This window comes from Sapajus apella, unplaced genomic scaffold, assembly GCF_009761245.1.
Source record: "Sapajus apella isolate SASKATOON/1434 unplaced genomic scaffold, GSC_monkey_1.0 scaffold42, whole genome shotgun sequence".
Lineage (NCBI taxonomy): Eukaryota > Metazoa > Chordata > Mammalia > Primates > Cebidae > Sapajus > Sapajus apella.
This window is the reverse complement of record NW_022436982.1, coordinates 8,508,462-8,522,288: the sequence shown is the minus strand read 5'-3', so window position 1 is coordinate 8,522,288 and position 13,827 is coordinate 8,508,462.

Genomic DNA, 13,827 nt, shown 5'->3' with positions numbered 1-13,827 from the left:
TTGATGAAGTCATTGGTCATTAGTGATCAGCTCAACCTACAGCTCCTCTCTGCTCCCTGTGGGTGGGTGGGGGAGACAAAACGTTCCAACCCTCTAATCACAAGGTTGATTTCCTTGACAACCAACCTCCCTCCTGAGGCTATTTAGGAGCCCCATCACTTATCTCACTAGCACACAAGAAGATACTTATCATTTTGGAGATTCCAAGGGTTTTGAAAGCAGTGTGTCAGGAAACTGGGATGAAGTTCATATATACACATATATTTACACACACATGCATATATATGTATGTAAATATATAAATGTTACACATAGTTAGACAGGAGAGGGGCAGGAGAGGGCCCCAGACCCACGAGATGGTGATGGTTTGGCAGTTATCACATTTCTTATCTAAAAATGATAATTTGGCAGCCAGGGAGAGACAATCTCCTGATGGTCTACATCCATTGACATTAAAAGTGTTCATTGAATGCAGGTTCTCAGGAAAAGCAGCTTCCTGGTCATGCATGTTAATAAACGAAAATGGCAAAGTATAATCTTCCCAGGCCACATGCCCCCAGAAAAGGGAAACAGGCCTCAGATGGTCATGTGTATAACTCCCTAAACACACTGCCCATGCTCAATTCCAAAGGGTAAGGAAAATGCTACACATGCAGGAAGCCCACCCTAGGGAAGAATCATGCAAGAAAGGAGAGCCTGTCAAGTCCTAGAATCAAGGTTAATGGGGTTTTTTGCTGTCTTTTTCTCTCTTGACCTTCAGGTGCCCACTTAGATCTCTTCAAAGCAAATTTTCCTTTCTTTCCTGTTCTAAAGCCTTTTTAAATAAACTTCCGTTCCTGCTCTGGAACTTGCCTAAGTCTCTTTTTTCGCTGTATGCCCCTCAGTCGAATTCTTTCTTCTGAAGAAGGAAGGACTGAATTTGCTGCAGACCTGTACAGATATGGTGCTGGTAACTTGGAATAACTCAGATCTCTCCTACTGACTATATATATATATATATCTTATTTTATATCAACATGTCATAATCACCAGCAGCTAATGTAGTCACTCATGCCTATGTAGTGAAATCTCCCTAATAACCATTAACCTACAGGATTCTGAGCACTTCTGGCTTGGTAAATGCACCCATGTGCTTGAAAACAAGACACCCGAACCCCCAGCTCCCAGGACAGGAGCTCCTGTGCTCAGGACCCACCCAGATCTTGCCCTACTTTATTTGTATTCTTTATAATATCATTTACAATAAATAATAATAGTAGATAAACTGCTTTCTCTGTTTTATGAGCCATTCTAGCAAAATTAATGGACACAAGGAAGGATTTATGGGAGTCTCTGAATATAGCTAGTTGGCTGGAAGTACAGAAAGCCCAGGACTTGCAATTGGTGTGGGAAGTGGGAGAAATCTTGTGGCAGTGAGCCCTTAACCCAAGGGGTCTGAAGCTAACTCTGGGACACAGTATTTGCATTGAATTGGTGTTTGGAGAGTTGCAGAATTTGTTCTTGGTATAAAAAATAATCCCGTGTTATTGGTATCAGAAGTATTATGAGTAGTATAAGCCAAAAATAAAATTCTAATCACCCCCAGCCAAGTGAATGTAATCATATCTTGGCCAAGGCAATTTAAAAAAAAAAAACCTAAAAAACTAGTTCACGTCATGAAGGAAGAAGGTGTCAGACATACCTACTTATAACCTGCTCCCTTTGGATTTTAGACACTACTGACCAGCATTAACATTACAGTAGAAATCATAAGACTGACAAAACAGACTCTTAATAGCAGTAAGATACTCAACTCCAAACTAAATCTGGTATAGCATCACACAACAGATAGCAAGCCCTTAAGGAAATCAGAACATTTAATCTCAAAATAATTTTAAACCTGTGACACAATTTGAAGTGGCCCTGCAAAGCCATCTCTTATGGGGGAAATTTGCATTCTGTAAAGAATCTCCTTCTCTTACCACGTCTTTCCCTGAGAGTCTGACATCTTTTAAGGTTAAATAAGAGAAATTTACCATCTATTCTCTCTGAAGCTTGTTTCTTAGAGTCTTCAGCTATGTAACAAGAACTTTAGCTTCCTCAACCCCCCAATCTTAACTCAGTCATTTCTTTATGCTGACTTCAACTCTTCAGGCAAAGCTTAACTCTAACCATAGTGAATCAGGAAATCTTTGTCTCCATCTATGATCTGGAAGCATCCCCTTTCTTTTGAGATGACCCATCTTTCCAGGCTGAACCAATTTCTACCTTGCCTGTAATAATTTGCCTTCACCTGTAACATCTGTCTTCCTAAAGCGAATAAAACCAAGCTGTAACCAAACCAGCTTGGGCACCTGAACCCAACCATCAGGACCTACTGAGGCTTTGTCACAGGCCTTGATCACTCAAATATGATGCTCAGAATAAACCTCATTAAATACTGTCCAGAGTTTGGCTTTTTATTAACAATAGAAATAGTTTATAACCTTTTATCCCTGATACCGATCTCAATCCAAGAATCATAAGCTTTGACATATTTCCAGATTATAGACTATTATAGGGAATCATCACTGTTTGCTAATGTTTCTTATGTTTTTCTGAGTAGCACATGGCAGTGTATCCAGATCAATTAATGTTTGCTAAAGCTTCTCTGAGGTACTTGAGAGTTTAGGAGAAAACTAAGATATCAATTCCAAACTCTTAGATCTAATAATCTTTTTTATTTAACACTCACAGGAAGAGAAAAGTATCAGAATGGAACTAATTTTCTGAAAGGATTGAGGAGAAGTAATCAAGCATAGTATTCTAAGAAGCAACAATAACATTTTTGAAGTAAATTGCAAATTGTTAAGATTTCTTCTAAGTAAGAAAAGTCAATAGACATTGGTAACATGCTGAGACACTGTATAAATGACATTGAGTTGCTGAGAATTTCTTGAATAAACCCTGCTGATTTAGGTCAATGTTAAGAAATATAGGCAAAAAAACAAAAAAGATGACAATCCTTAAAGTTGTTATTCTTCTACTGTATGAAAACTTATCATCCCAGTTTCCTAGTTATAGCAAAATAAAGGAGCTCAAAGATTAGCTCTTGAGTTTTCATCACAACTTTATGAACCTAGTAACAGGGAATGTGTCTTTTTAATAGTTGTAAGAACTGAATTACATGCATCATATTAATTTTTCAAAGTTGATAGTTTATTAATAATTGGCCATTCCCAAGCAACATGTTAAAGTACTATTTTTTAATCTTTCTTCCTATTAGACTATGATAATAGGTCTAGCCAGAGACTGTGTCATATAGCACTATGCCTACAACAGAAGAGATACTTACATATAATTACATATAGTAAATGCTGAATAATTGAATTGATAAACTTAAGACTAAGGCAGAACCATTTTCTCTCTGACTACTCTCCTGTAAAAGTACCATACATGTACTATGCACAAGGAAACATCTTTCCCATTCTTTCTTTCAGTTACTGAAACATTGAGCTGTATAGTAATGAGTGAGTGTTAAAGTATTGGCTTATTTATTTTACTTCTGTGAATAAGTTTTTAATTGGGCTCAAACAGTGAAATCATGACCATTCTTGAAGTTCATGCAGTAGAAATGTGGGAGGATTATAATGAACTCTTTCGAGTTGTTTAATATTACTGCCCCAACAGCATAATAATACCAGTTAGCAATGCCAGCCTGAGTAATTCAGTGTCATATTGCTTTGCATGGCAGAACAAAGGTGGTTTCCAATATCCTGTTTATTGTTAATGTCCAGGCCAAAACATTTATTGTTTTCAAGGAAAAGAAAATCAGTGATGGAATCTGGAAATTTTTAATAAAAACATAAATAAAGTGGTATCTTGCTATTTCTTCTATAAAATCCCACGAAGGCCCAGGTGTTGAAACATACTTACAAAGCATGCCATAGGCAGAAACAGAACAAGCATTATGGTGGACAACTGAGGCAGCAGGTATTGCAGGGCAGGACTAAAAACATTTCTATGGAACTATGTTGCACCAAACTATGCCTGCTAGTATTAATTAGAAAACTAAATTCTCTCCCTGAGCCAATATTTATATTACTCTTTGGCTGTATGTATTACATATTACTTTTCTAATCTATTACAAATTAAAATAGCTTTGGTAAAGGTACTATAGAATAATGGAAAAACTCAGAATTGGGAGTAAAGACATGGGGATAGGAAGAAGCAATAGAGACTAACATTTTTTCAATAATGGCCAACATGAGAAGCACTTTTACAAATATTATCTAATTCAGTCTAATCTTTCCAATATCCTAGAGACAGAGTTGTACTCCATTTTCAAAGATAAGAAATAGGTTCAGAGAGGTGATGGAAACTAACTATTTTATTGCAGACATGTTTTCAATCAACTTCCAAACTCTGTGCCTCCTGCTGCTGCTAATGAGCTATGTGAACTTTTGTGAATTACATTCCCATGATCTGTGTTCTGGTTTCCCCTTCTGTTGTATTTGGTTAATACCATTTATCTAGGTGTTTTTAAGAGTGATTTTGATGATAAAATGAGATAACCTCTTAATGTATTTTTATCAAGAAGAAGCATGATGAAATATAGGTTACTTAGAACCCACAGTGGATTTATAGTACTTATAATAGAAGAAGTGCCACTGCACCTGAAGCCACCCAATCTTACTTTGCTACCGCTAGCAGTAAAGCTTTTAAAAATGTGATTTTTATATGCCTAACTCCTTTTCTCTCTCAGTTGTTTCAGAATTTAAGAATAAGGGGTTTATTCTTTTTTTTTTTTTCTTTCTTTGAGATTTACTATTGCCCTCCCTGTTGACCTATCTTTTACTTTCACCCACAATTGGTAGATATAAGTTCCTCAAAAAAGTCATAGTTTGGACAATTGACATAATTTTTAACCTCAAGAGCAATCTATTTTAAAGTAATTATATTTAGAACTTTCATCTTGAGTCTTACAAATAAAGTTAGACCCTTGTATTAAAAAATAAGAAAAAATATTTGAGGACATACTTTGTACATTTGTATTGTTTATTGAGGCACTAAACTTTAATATTTGATAGCAACAAAATGTACTTACAATCTGTAAACAGATGGAAGATTAAGCATATGGTTATTAAAATATCAATTTATCGTTCTCTAGCATATTTTCCTAATGAGGCTTTTTATGGAGTTTAATGTGATGGTTAAATAAACTAAATTCGAAAAAAAATAATGTAGAGTTTTAGTAAGAGGTATCTTATATGTATGAAATCTCAAGTAATGTCTGCCTTATAAAATTATATCTACACTCATAAATATATTTAAAAATTATTACTAATCACAAAACAAAATAATAACAAATATGATTACTGTACTTGCATTGTTACGAAGACAGGATCTGTAAGTATTTATTTGAGGAATATTTCCCTTTGAAACATTCAATAGATGTTTCATATTTCATTTTGTTAATGTGAAGTAAAGAAAATATCCCAATTATTCTGACATGCTTACGCATCTGTCCAGTACTTTGAGGTTCAGGTTGATATAATTAGGACACGTGTATCTTTTTTGGTACATATTCTGAAGTGGATACCATGACTATAAAAAGTACCAAGTCTCAGAAAAATTGTCTTAACCCTTTTACGTTTCCTCTGACATTAAAATCTCTGATGATGAGTTAGTTCGAAGGCCCAGTTTAGGTAAGACTTAAATGCCATTCAGAGGTTTACAGAATTTAAAATGTGTAAGGAACTATCAAGATCCTCTTGTCTATTAATGTGACAATCTTTAATCATTTGCATAGCCATTCAGGATTTTCCTCTTATCTATTTATTATCTGTACCACTATGTACCTAATCTTTTCAAAAAATTGCTTTTTTACAAAATGAATACATGAAGAACATATATTTTAAAACAACCTTATATCAAAGTTTTTATAGAATAGTAACTCATATAAAGATAAATTAATGTTAAAATAAATTATATAAGTCTATGTGTATAAAGAAAAGTTATAATTAAAATAAATTTCATATTAAATACATGTACAAATAAACATAGGCTGAGTCATCTGTTATAGTAGTAGGATATATACATATGCTGTAAATAATAAGCTTCTTAAAAACCACTCATTGGGTTTACCTTACTCTCCTCCATAGTAGGACATGTATGAGAACAAATATGAGCAAATATCTTTATTCCTGTAGTGTTTGCTCATTGAACATAATTCTACACTTTAAGGTTATACAGAGAGAGTAAATATTTCTTCTAAGTATTGTAATAGCTTTAAAAATAGATTTAAATGAAGTTTCAGAAACTATGAGATTATTTAATACAAATAAACCTAACCAAGAAATCATGAAAAGATATACTCATCAAAATTAGTGAGTATAGAAGAGTACTCTCCAGTTATGGGATTGCAAAGATCAAACTGAGCAATGACTGAAGTGGTCGCACATTGTCACAGGTTTTGGTGTGAGTGGCTAATTTTTTTTTTTTTTTTTTAATTCGTTAGGCCCTGGGGTACATGTGCAGATCATGCAGTATTGTTACATAGCTACACACATGGTAATGTGGTTTTCTGCCTCCATCCCCCTGTCACCTACATCTTGCATTTCTCCCCATGTTATCCCTACCCGAACTCCCCACTCCCTGCTGTCCTTTACTTGGCCCTCCCTCCAACAGACCCCAGTGTGTGATGCTCCCCTCCCTGTGTCCCTGTGTTCTCATTGTTCAACACCCACTTATGAGTGAGAACATGAGGTATTTGATTTTCTTTTCTTGTGTCAGTTTGCTGAGATTCATTCATGTCCCTACAAAGGACATGAACTCATCATTTTTATGGCTGCACAGTGTTCCATGGTGTATATGGGCCACAATTTCCTTGTCCAGTCTATAGTTGATGGGCATTTGGGTTGGTTCCAGGTCTTTGCTGTTGTAAACAGTGCTGCTATGAACATAGGTGTGCATGTGTCTTTTTATAATAGAACGATGTATTATCCTTTGGGTATATACCCAGTAATGGGATTGCTGGGTCAAATGGAATTTCTGTTTCTAGATCCTTGAGAAATCTTCACATGTCTTCCACAATGGTCGAACTAGTTTACACTCCCACCAACAGTGTAAAAGTGTTTCTATTTCTCCACATACTCTCCAGCATCTGTTGTCTCCAGGTTTTTTAATGAGCAATTTTTTTAACTGTTAAGTTCAGGGGTACAAGTGCAGGTTTGTTAAGGAGGTAAATTTGTGTCATGGGGGTTGTTGTACAGATTATTTAGTCATGCATGATGCCTCCAGCTTTGATCTTTCTGCTTAGGATTGCCTTGGCTACTCAGGCCCTTCTTTGGTTCTATATGAATTTTAAAATAGTTTTTCTTCTAGTTCTGTGAAGAATCTCAATGGTAGTTTAATAGGAATAATATTGATTTTATAAATCACTTCAGGTAGCATGGCCGTTTAAACGATATTAATTCTTCCTGTCCATGAACCCAGTATATTTTTCCATTTATTTGTGTCATCTCTGATTTCTTTGAGCTGTGTTTTGCAGTTCTCCTTGCAGAGATCTTTCCCCTCCCTAGTTAGCTGTATTCCCAGGTATTTTATTCTTTTTGTGGCTATCATGAATGGGGGTATGTTCTTGATTTGGCTCTTGGCTTGACTGTTGATGGTGTATAAAAATTCCAGTGATTTTTGCACATTGATTCTGTATGCTGAGACTTTGCTGAAGCTGTTTATTAGGTTAAGAAGCTTTTGGGCTGAGGCTATGAGGTTTTCTAGATATAGAATCATGTCATCTGGAACCAGGGATCATTTGACTTCCTGTCTTCCTGTTTAGATGCCCTTTATTTCTTTGTCTTACCTGACTGCCCTAGCCAGGACTTCCAATACTATGTCGAATAGGAGTGGTGAGAGTGGGTATCCTTTTTTTGTGGCAGTTTTCAAGTGGAATGCTTCCAGATTTTGCTCATTCAGGATTACATTGGCTGTGGGTTTGTCAGATATGGCTCTTATTATTTCGAGGCATGTTCTTTCAATACCTAGTTTATTAAGAATTTTTAGCATGAAAAGATGTTGAATTTTATGGAAATCTTTTTCTGCATTTATTGAGATAATCATGTGTTTTTTTGTCTTCACTTCTGTTTATGTGATGAATCACGTTTATTGATTTGCATATGTTGAACTAACCTTGCATCCCAAGGATACTTGATCATGGTGGATAAGCTTTTTGATGTGCTGCTAAATTCTGTTTCCCAATATTTTGTTGAGGGGTTTTGCATCGATGATCATCAAATATACTGGTCTGAAGTTTTCTTTATTTGTTGTGTTTCTATCAGGTTTTGCTGTCAGGATGATGCTGATCTTATAGAATGTTAGGGAGGAGTCCCTCCTTTTCGATTTTTTAGAATAGATTCAGTAGGAATGGTACCAGCACTGCTTTGTACATCTGGTAGAATTCAGCTGTAAATCTGTCTGTCCTGTGCTTTTTGTTGTTGTTGGTAAGCTACTTATTAATGCCTCAATTTCAGAGCTCATTATTGGTCTGTTCGGGATTCAATTTCTTCCTGGTTCAATCTTGCCTAACTAATTTGACATTATACTCCAGTCAAAAAGCCTTTTGGTAACTTTTACAGGTTTATGTAAAATGATTGTGTTTTTGTATAATGCTACTCAAATGACTGTTCTCATAAACAATTCTGTTTCTCAGATATCTTTTTCTCCATATTTCAAAATTTCCCCCCCACTTTTTTTTTGAAATGCACATAGAACAGTGACTCCTGGCCCACACTGTTAATTCCAAACAGATTGACTTTCAGCATCTTCACAGTGAAACTATTTTCTTCCTAAACTTAACAATGAAGATGGCTACTGAAGAGCTAGTAAACAAATTGAAACAAAACGAATGTCAGAGAAAAGACAATCTACAGATCCTATCTTTATACCTACAACTTGACAACCCTCTCTCAGAACACCTACCTGCATATTCACTATCCTTCAAAATCCTTCATCCTCAAGCCACTCAAATATATGTACACATATACCCATTAAGTCGAATGTGAATATGAATAAGCATTTTTCTAAATTTCATAAAAAGATCCATTGCTCCTGGAATTGTTACACATAATGGATCAGAGTAAAAAATGCCTGTAAATTGCCTAATGTCAGAGACAGATGGTTAGTAAAGGGTTCACTCGTCCTCACTTATCCTTGTTTACTGTAAGAGTCTCATTCTGATCTATAGTTGTATTCTTATTTAAACACACTCACCATACAATACAGCATAATGGCAATGAATGCCAGTGTATAGGAGGCACACATTTGTCACATAGTTGCTTGGCAACTACTGACAGGAGTATATTGGAGAGTTGGGGTACAAAGCAATAAGTGAAAGTTTTATCAGCTCCCTTGACTTCAGATGGAAGAAAACTGTCTTCAATATAAAAATGACTCCTTTGTATTATGAAAAAGACAGAAAAGTAAGTTGATTTTCCTATTTTTAAAAATTAAGCAAAATCAGCCATTGTGTTGTGACAGACCAGTAAGTCATTTCATGAAAAATAGCTGATTGTTGGTAAAAAGAAGAGATGAATATGCCTAACGAATTAGTCCTTGAGTGTACTCTCATTGTGGTGAGGTGAACTGCTGATAATGTTTTGGATCACATTTCTTTTCTCCTTTTTATTTCCAGATTGAGAAAAAGAAGTCTTACTAGACTTCAGATTTTAGCATGTATTTTTTTATATTGGTCCAAAATATAAACCTGTTTCGTGTTTTAAAGAAGTGTACTCCTTTCTCCACATATGGTTGGCTAATATTTTAAAATCATAAACAAAGAAAAAGATTGAAGCAAGCATGGATTTTGCCATTACTCTTAATAACTATTTTAGTTTTGACTTTTTCAGATCACAGTATTTTATCTAGCTTGCTGAAATTGCTATTACCTATAATATTTATGGCTATCTCTGCTTATACTTTTCTACCTTTCAGTTTTAGAACACTTATTTCCTTTCCAAAAACCTTATTTTTTTTAGGTTAGGTAATCAAACATAATCACTCATACATTTACAGAAAAATAATTTTGTGGTTTTTTTAAACAGGCTATTGTCAGATGTTGCCAGATATATAAAACATGAAATCAAAAAAAAATTCATACCTAGCATTTCAGACTATAACTGTATATTAAAAGTTCAAACGGTTATGGAATTTGAAATTTTGAGTCCCATTGCTGATACTTTTAACTATCATGTTTCTAATTCCTTCAACCATGGGAAAGCATCATGAGTTATATTAAAAAAAAAAAAAAAAAAAAAGGCAATCCCTATACTTGCTTTCAGGAGTTTAGGAGGAGATTGATTAAATTGGTGGGAGGGGCCAATTTTCTGTCCTGATTCTCTAACTTTTTCTGCATCTTTCATGAAAGAGAAAATTAAAGAAAATAGATGATTCTAAAAGATTTTTTTCACTTAACAAATGTTCATTCACCATTTCCTACATTCCAGTGCTAGCCTCCTTTTGTAAATAAGAAAACAGATTCATAAAGAGGTTCAATAACTCGGCCAGCAATAACTGTTAGCCAGTGGCAGAGCACAGACAAGACCAAACCTGTCTGTCTAAACCCTAAAATCTTAACTCATAAATTCTGTTGGCTCTTAGGATCTCAGCTCAGCTAAGGGTCCAAATAAAGGAATTAAACTATCCTTTTATGTATTTGGCCATAATATCCTGAAATCTCCAGTTCATGGGTCATTTCTGGAATTGACTCTGCATTTATAATCCAAATTAATGAGTTCAACTGCAGCATATTAAGCCGACATTATCTCTTTAAATTGTCCTACTGTTTCAGTCCACTTCCTTGTTCTACTGAGAATTGTCTTTCCCTTCCAGATTGGACAATTTAGCTTAGAAAAAATAGATCCGCTGGGCACTGTGGCTTGCCTATAGTAATCCCAGCACTTTGGGTGGCTGAGATAGGAGGAGAGCTAAAGACAGGTGCTCAGGAATAGCCTGTGAACATAATCAGACCCCATATCTACAAAAAGTGAAAGAAATTAGCCAGTTATGGTGGCTACTGTTGTTCCAGCTCTTGGAAGGCTACTGCAAGAGAATCCCTTACGTCCAATAGGTAGAGACTGCAGTGAGCTATGATCACACCTCACCATTTCAGCCTTTGCAACAGAGTGAAACAGTCTCTTAAAAAAAAAAAAAGAAAGCAAAGAAAAAATAGATCCACTCATCATCCAATCTCTGTTGGATTTCCTTGAGCATCTCATAATGTAAGCCATTAAATAGGTACAAATTTTACAAACTTAAATCCTTTATAGAAATGTTGAACTTCTTCATAATTCACTTGCTTTCATTCTTTTGTGGAACAGACCCAATCACTGAACACACTGTTATGGATAAATAGCATGGATTGATTTAAGTAATTGACTTTACATGCTCTCAGTTTATTGTACTTGATATAGGCTGTTGAAAGTTGCTTAAGGGAGATAGAAATTTCCAGTTCAAAGTTTTCCCATCACAAATTTATGTTATCTAACTTAAAGAGAGTAAACTGTTCCAAGAACACTGTGACTCTTTTAATTCAGTGTTTTAAAACAATAGTGACTTAATAGAGAGGAAAAAACCAAATAAATAGTTCTATTTGATACTAGGTCTTTTATTTTTTGGCTTCTAGCCATAAACAGAATTCTATACACTTGCCTGGAAAATGCTAGTTAAGAGAAAAATCTCTCTGTCCTTAAAAATTATGAAGGAAGAAAGTTTAAATAAGGGCCGGTAAATTAATGGAGGTCATTAGTTTTACCATATTTGAATTAGCTATGATTGATTTTTCTTGATATAACATTATAATCAGTAAGAATTCATATGAGTTTAGATGATAGGGAATGATAATATATAATAATATACCCAGGTAAACAGACATGAAGGAATTCATGTTTTTACCTGCAAACACTCAATTTACATCTTGACTTAAAACCTGAAATATATTTGATGAAATAATCAAAATGTCAGGATATCTTGATCTGTCTATAAATGTGGCATAAAAGAATAAATATATCATTAACTTAGGAGTTTGGATAACTTTTTACCTTTATTAAATAAGTAAAATAACAGTCATAAATAATGTTAAAATATTTGGTGGAGGGCAACAAAATCATCTGTAACATAAAGAAAAATGTGAAATTCCATTTATTACAATAAATAAGAGATAATTATTTATATTACATTATGGCTTCTTAGAGAGGTCTTTGACTAGCTGTCCTCAAACACCAAGTAATAGCACTGTTTGAGTAATAGGACTGACATTCTCAAAGTTTCTCTCTGCAATAGGCACACATTTCAAAGAGCAAAATCTTCTTGGTAGTATATGGCATGGCTATTAGCAGTTATCTGTGTTTCACATGAAGAGTTTCCTTGGAGAGCCAATCCATACAAAGACCAGTGATGCCCATTAGACTAACAAATATTTGGAGTTTTTGGTCATCCATAGGCTGCCCTTGGTTGTCATTCACTGTCTGAAGGACTGAATCTCTCTACCTGAACTGCAGCTTGATAATTGGGAATTCATTGTCTATGCACAGAGCACTCATATCACCAGTGACTGCTGACTAAGGCCTGTGGTTCCTCTGGTTAGTTTCTTGTACTAGAGCTCCACTTACCAAAGTCAGTGGAGATTTCAGACTGATTGGACACCAGGCCTCTTCTGCTTAGTAGAACAGCTCTATGAGGTAGATCTACTCCATGCAACTGTTTTTTTTTTTTTTTTTTTCAATTGTTAAAAATGTTTTTATTCTTTGATAATTTAGTTGTGGATCAAGCAAATTTATAACTAGCAAACAAGCTTTGAGTTGAGGAATGTCTTTAAGCATCTCTATTTGTGTCAGTGTGTTAACATGATCATTAATAATTCTGTTTGTTGTTAAGTATGTTAGACACTCCAAATATGTTTGTTTAAACCTTACAACAAACATTTAAGGTCAGTGCAATCATTTCTTTTTATCGAATAGGACAATAGGGCATCAAGAGTTCATATATGTTCCACAAGTTCTCATAATGAGAATGTGGCAGTCAGGATTCAAACCTAAGTGACTTGACTTCTGAGTCTAAACTCTTAACCACTACATTTCACTTGTTCGTCAGTGTTACCTTTAGTAGGGTTGCTAACATAGTAATTCAGAAAATGTGGTAATATAGTCTGTCTACATTTCTGTAAAGCATTTAGTGAGATAAGTTAGAAGATGCTTTTATCTCTTATTGAAAAGGAAAAGTGTGTCCTGAATACTCATTTAATCAGGTAACTTTGTTTCCAGTCTCAAGATTAAAGGATTCATGCTAACCTGGAGGGAAATGTGGTGTTGGCCATGAGGCTGTTCTCAGCAGTTAAGCGTATTTATTAGTGACTGTGTTTATATCTGCAAAACACAATTATTAGACTTAAGATAAAACTGGAAAAGATAGCAAATGCTTTGAAAGCCTGAACAAAACATTTCTTGGTAAACTGCAGGAAAGAGCTGAATATCGAAAGATGGCATTAAATGAGAACAACAAAAAACCATCCTGAACTTTCCTTAAATACTCACATTATAGATGTAGAGGACAAACAACATCTGTAGGAACACTTTAGAGACACTGCATCCACAATCAGGTCTCTGTGAATCACCAGTTGGCTGTGGCCATCACTAAAGATGATTCTTGGCACAAGCGGTAGATAGAAAATCAGACAGTGTCTACAATGAGAATAAACATAGCTCAATTCTATTCTGCTTTTGTCAAACCACAGTTTTTAATGTTTATTCATAATTGTACTTTTGAAGGACAGTATAAGTATCACAGTCATATTGTTAGGGAAAGTTAAATAGTTTA